The 6,616-nt window shown below is 37.7% G+C and overlaps 2 pseudogenes; one reads left to right on the top strand and one right to left on the bottom strand.

Annotated features, from left to right (window-relative positions):
- The first annotated feature begins 462 nt into the window (after nucleotides 1–462).
- LOC120212243 lies at nucleotides 463–4,182 on the top strand (annotated as a pseudogene).
- A 412-nt stretch (nucleotides 4,183–4,594) lies between these two features.
- LOC120212265 lies at nucleotides 4,595–6,362 on the bottom strand (annotated as a pseudogene).
- Nucleotides 6,363–6,616: the final 254 nt, after the last annotated feature.

The raw sequence follows: 6,616 nt of genomic DNA, 5'->3' as shown, positions 1-6,616 counted from the left end.
TTATTTTTTATACGTTTAATTTGAAACTTTGAGAGAAACAGAAATAATTTAATAATATATTTTTATCATAAATAATATTGATTAAATTATTATAATATTTTAAAGAAATCAATTTTAATAATAAAAAAATTTATTTATTACATTTAATATTTAGGGTAAGCTACACATTTAGTACTTAAATTATCAGTTTTGATTTGTTTTAGTACCTAAACTTTCAATTTTTTCAAAATCATACTTAACGTTTAATTTTTGTTTCATTTTAGCATCCATCGTTAAAAACTTAACGTGTTTAGTACCGAACTGCTTGTGTCACTTTGTCAAGGAACCCTTGTTTTTATAACTCTTTTGGTGTTTATTTCAGGGTTGAAACTGTGAATGCAGCTTCAAATTTGTAAAAGTGGAAGTGGGTATTGGTCTAAAGAGAGAGAAAATAGAAGCTTCAGAATTTGTTTGGCTTAGAGGAGAATGGTGTTTTGGGAAGGATATGTGAGTGATGAAGCAATGGGGACGATTGTCCCAATTGTAGTATATTGGTTGTATGCTGGGTTTTATCAACTCTTACCTCCTTTGGATAAGTACCGTTTACATACTAGAAAAGAGGAGGAAGAGAAGAATTCCGTACCTCTCGTTTCAGTTGTCAAGGGCGTGTTGTTTCAACAGCTTGTTCAAGCAACCGTTGCTAATTGCTCTTTCTGGTTAGTTGCCAAATCATGTTATTTTAATATTCCTTGACAACTTTATTCTTCGATGTAATTTCCGGCTTTTAGATGGGGTGCTTTGGTTTCTTTTACAGTAAATTCTGAGCTTGGACTTATGTTGCTTTGATGTCAATGTCGTAGGAGCTCCTTTATCTATTTGTTTAGAAATGTGTTGGAAATTGTTGTCAGTAAAACCATAAGCCTAAAATTCTAAAGTATCATATTACATGTAAGTATCACAACTTGGTAGTTGTCAAATCAAATTCTTTGCAAATGCCCACAATGAAAAAGTCAAAGCAAGCTCCTTGTTGAGTAAATGGGTTATCATATCTATACAGTTTACCTACATAACAGGCTAAGAATAAAAAGGCGAATTTCACTAATTTTGGAAATTAGTTTGATTCCAAATGGGATCAAGCATAGATACTTAGTGTAGTTCAGTCTGGAATTTGAATGAATGTGAGTTGCGTGAAAATAGCAGTGCCTGCAAGTAGGTTTGAAATGTTCGGATGTTCCAATAGTTTATGCAACCAGTTTATTCGGCTCCCCCCTCCTACCTTATGTAATTGACCAGGATAGAGTAGATTTGGATTTGGTTTTAAGTTCGCAATCATATTCTGTAGTTGCTTCATTGTTCAAAATATTGGAGGCATGATCAATTGTGGCTAGGGATAATTGATACAACAAGGCAAAATTGGATAGGATAAAGACCTAGAAATTTTATCAGCGCTAGGGAATGAATGGTACATTGGTCTCAAGGTATCAAGAAAGACCTAAAAATGTAGGGTTTTGATGGAATGGAACCTGCACATGCAGTGCTTATTTTGCTTAGAGTTCGACCTTACTTTTTAAACCTTAATACTTAATAACCTATATACTGCATAGTCTTAACTACCTTTGGTTACAACCATTCAAAGGGGCAAAAAAGATGCTAATGCCAATTGTCTCTGCCTTAACCGTATTTCCTCAATTAATTTTTGTAGGTATATTTATGTGATCTACAGTTAGGTTTTACATAGGGATTATATAACATTGTAATGAACCACGTACAAGGACTATAGTCTTTTATTTTCTGAGCAAGCAAAATTGCATTTGCAACAGGTTGGATGAATAAGAGAAATATTTAAAGTTCAAGTTTCATTTTTGTGAGAAAGACGCTTTTGTTCGCATTGCTGTGATTTTTTCCCCTTCTTCTAAAGGGTAGCGGTAAAGACGAACAGTGATTCCTTTTTTGGGGTATTTAGCTTGTAATCTTATTTTTAGCTCTACATCACCAACCTCTTCTTGCCCACAATTACTTTATGATGGCATAAAGCTTTTTGTGGTGCATGATGACTCGTCATGCCATGTTATTGTATATTTTTATTTGAAGTTTAAGTGTGAGGTAAAAATCTGTGTATGTTGATGACTTGATGCCATTTCCCCAAATTGATTCATGGCTTGTACAGGTCATGACAATAAGATGTCCTCTAAGTTGCATATATTTTTCTCCTCATACTGTTGCTGCCATTTCCTTTGAGTTTTAAAATGCAATAGAGTTCACTATTCTTATTACAATAGCCAAGAACATGACAAGTTCCTCTCGCACTAGGTCTTGCTTGTAAATCAACTTAACTGAACATCATACCATCATGAAGAATCTCACATGGCTTACAGCTCCATCAAATAATCGGTCATCCATTTTTAATGCTCTCATTAGTGATCTGGAAGTCTGGTTATGGAAAGAAAAAAATAAAAAAACCTTTTTTTGTCCTCATTTATACTTGCCATATCTGGAAGTCTGGAAGTTTGGTTATGGAAAGAAAAATAAAAACCATTGTCATGTTCAAGAGTTATTACGTACAAGCTGAAATCATCTTTTGTTTTTCTACATCCAGCCAGTTTGGTGTCTTCTCCGGTCGCCAAGTATGCCAAGGTGAAATAGTCAATTTTGATGTACTCAGTGTCTGTATAGGGCACTGATCATATAAGTAAAACCAGAAGACCTTATGTTTCTCTAAGCAACTGAAATGTCTTATAGGTGGCATGTGTTTGGATTCTTTGTTTAATGAAGTTTGTCCTTTATGTATTATTATGTCCTATAAACTGGTTTGGACTGCACAAGGTACCAAATGGACTCAGAATTTTCAAGATTATGAGGTTAAATGAAAACTTGGCTTATATTCTTATTGTTCTCCATCTTTTGTACAATCCCTGTTATTTCAGAACTCAGTTTCTTAATCATCGCATCGCCACATTGGGCTTTAATTTTCTTTGAAATATGGGTTAGCCTTAAAATCTCTCTAAATGGCCTTGTTCTTTGGGAACCAAATTCTAACTTGTGCTAATTGTTGTTGAGATGGGAATCCTGTTAATTAGCTTGTTGGACTAATGTCATTGTTAAATGCTTTCATCCCAAGTCTATCAAGTATTGAGTTTCTTGTGTCTAATATCCTAGTTTATCCTCTCTACCTATTACCAATTGGTTTTAAGTTGGATACATAACATGATATAGAGTTCAAATTCTATTCTGTTGTTCTGGTCTAGATTCATGCGAGATTGACAACCTTAATGTCCATGTGTAGGCCTTTTCTGAACTACATGTAAGGGAAATGTTAAGTGATGTTGTCCTATATCTATTAAGTACCGGGTTCCCTGTGGTTCTGTATTAAAGTTGGCTCCATAATCTATCAGCAATTGGTTTTAGGTTGGATGCTTAGCAGGCTTCATACATGTTTTTTCTGCATTTAACTTCTTCCTTGCCTGTAAAATGTTTTTTATTGGAATCATTTCTTGCCTATAATCTGCAAAAAGAAAATAATTTTAGTTGAACACTTGGTTGATTGTAGATTTAGCATTTATTACTGTCTGCGTGAGGTTGAAGAACTGTCTGCTGGCTCATATTTTACCTTCTGATCTAGAACTTCTATACACCAAGTATTTAATTAATATTCTCTGTTCTTGCTGTAGTTAACATCGACGGCAGATGCATCTGGAACCATGATCCAGCCTTCTATTCCTGTTCAAATTGTACAATTTATCGTTGCAATGCTTGTCATGGATACATGTCGGTACTTTGTTCACCGTTTCATGCATCAAAACAATTTTTGTACCGTCATGTCCACTCCCAATCATGGACTGGTTGTTCCCTATGCAATTGTGGCCCTTTACAATCACCCACTTGAGGGTCTCTTGCTCGATACTTTTGACTGGGCCATCTCTTTCCTCGTCTCTGGAATGACAGCGCGCACAGCTGTAATTTTCTTCTGCTTTGCTGTGATTAAAACAGTGGATGATCACTGTGGGCTATGGTTGCCTGGCAGTATATTCCATATATTTTCCAGAATAACTGTGCTTACCACGACATCCATCAACTCCAAGGCACAAAGTACAACTACTCTCAGCCGTTCTTTCCCATATGAGATAGGCTACTAGGAACTCATATGCCTTGCGTTCTTTCAAAGCGACTGGAAGGGGTTTCGAGGTTAGGCTAAAGAAAGACTAGTCGCATTCTGTTGATATCTCTTGCATAGTACCAGAGGCTTTTGCTTTATACTTGAACTGTTCTCTTGATGAGGTTGGCCCATTATTGAGAAGTTGAATTTCTTTTGTTTGAGGCTTTAAGTTCTAGGAATCCCTTGACTATGTTCATTGCTGCAATTGTTTTACCAGCTAGTATTGCTTTATGTTAACCGGGATTTAAATCTTCATATTTTGTAATTTGTATGAGCTGATGTGTTGCTCTTCAATACGACTAGAATCGGTGTATAAGATAATTTATATGTGAAAAGTATTGATTTCAGGTTGCTATTATGCTTCTTGTTGTTTGTTAATGTGTTATTTGATATTTACTTTGCATGGGCCAAACCAACACGAGTATTCCTTAATACACAAGGGGAGAAAGATTGTAGAAAGAAAGAGTCTGTTAAATGATTAATTGACATTTTGGGAGTGTTGTTACACTTACCGGTAATCACTACAAGAACAAAAGCCATCTTTGAACTTGCGAAACCGAACTCGATCCCTTACGATAATCTGCCGTTCATATATTTTGATACAAGCTTAATTACCTCATGATATCTCCACATATTCTAAGATTCTTAATCACAAGAATTGGGGTTCTTTCACTTGTACTAATCAAGCCAGAGGCCACTGCCAGCTTCTCACTACGATAACACAGTTGGTTCTCCTCCTCCTCCTCCTCCCCTATGTCATGAAGAACAAAACTAGTCTCGGCAACATAGCCTAACTCTTTAATCTTGAATCTGATCTCATCCAATTTCGAATATATCTCTTTCCATCTGGCATTGCTCTTATCACCGGTGAAAAACTTGTGCATCTAGCCATCCACCTCCATGTAGCTAAAACCGGGCACCTTCTTAACATCCCTGTTTTTCATGGCATCCCTCACCCCACCAACATCATTCCATCTCTCGTGCGCAGCATATACGTTTGATAACAACACGAAATCCCCACAATAATTGGACCCCCATATATACTAGATTCCTCGAAGCAATCTCTGCCATCTCCACATCCTTGTAAATTCGGCAAGCTCCAAGCAAACTCTGCCAAAGAACTACGTCGGGCATCATTGACATAGAATTGATAAGATTGTAAGCATCTTTAAGCCTCCCAGCACGACCTAACAAATCAACTAGACTCCCATAATGCTTCAAATTAGGCTTCACTCCATGCTTCCCCATCGTATTAAACAATCTCAGACCATCCTCCACCAGGCCAGCATGATTACAAGCACACAACACAGCGAGATATGTTACTGCATCAGACTGCACCCCATCTTTCTCCATTTGCTCGAAAAGTTTAAGCGTTTTATGTCCGTCTCCATCCCTTGCAAAGGCCATGATCATGGTATTCCATGTAACAAGACACTTCCTACAACCCATGTTGTCAAACACACCACACGCCTTATCCAAAAATCCACAATTTGCATACATATCAATAAGTGCATTACAAACTTTTCACCTTCTTTAAAGTCTCCCATATGCGAACACGCTGAAAGAACACCAATAACCGTCACCTCATTCGGCTTTAACCCTTCAACTTGCATTCTCTTAAACAAATCTAACGCTTCACTCGCTTGGCTCCCTTGAGCTAACCCGAAAATCAAGGAATTCCACGAGGCAATATCTCTAAGCCGCATTTCATCAAACACTAATCTAGCACAACGAAGACTACCAACTTTGGCGAGCACATCGAGCAAAGTAGTTCCTAACAAAGCGTCCGCCATGAACCCAAAGCGTATTATGTTGGCATGAAGCTGAAGAGACTCCGTAGCAGCCAAGACACGCGCGCAAGCTTTGAGAGTGAAAGAGCAAGTGAGAGCATCCACTCTGAAAGACCCACGTTGCATGGCTCTGTACCACGCGAAAGCGGTGGAGGGTTGAGGGCTTTGGATGAGGCCACGGATAATGGCATTGAAGTCATTGGTAAAAGGCGTTGGGATTCGACGGAAAACAGAGATGGCGAAGGAGAGATACTCAAAGGGGCGATGGCACAAAGTTCGAGCAGTTTGGAGCGAGCGCGGCTGAATTTGAAGGCACCGGTGGTAAAGACGTAAGCTTGAAATTGCTTTATGTGGGAGAAGGACGCGCATTTCTGTATGATAGACTCGAGATTGGCCACTCCATTGATCTTGGTAGTATATGTGCAAGTTTCACTTACCATTATTTCCGGTTTTCTTTGAGCATGTTGCCGGCGGAATTGGGGCAAATAATCCAGTCGGGTTGGATTATTTAGCCCGGCAACAGGAAATTTATATCTGTATTTACGGTAAATGCTACAGTGTTTATAAACTCGTCATGTTGATGTGATGAATTCATGTGATATGTTTTTTTAATGTGTCGTGTTATGTGGGTTCCATTGCCCGAATATATTTAATATATCTTAAGGGACTCGTCATGCTGGCCTGATGAGTCTCA

The sequence above is a fragment of the Hibiscus syriacus genome, unplaced genomic scaffold (genome assembly GCF_006381635.1).
Source record: "Hibiscus syriacus cultivar Baekdansim isolate YM2019G1 unplaced genomic scaffold, ASM638163v2 tig00110009_pilon, whole genome shotgun sequence".
Lineage (NCBI taxonomy): Eukaryota > Viridiplantae > Streptophyta > Magnoliopsida > Malvales > Malvaceae > Hibiscus > Hibiscus syriacus.
This window is presented reverse-complemented; position numbering and strand designations above follow the sequence as displayed.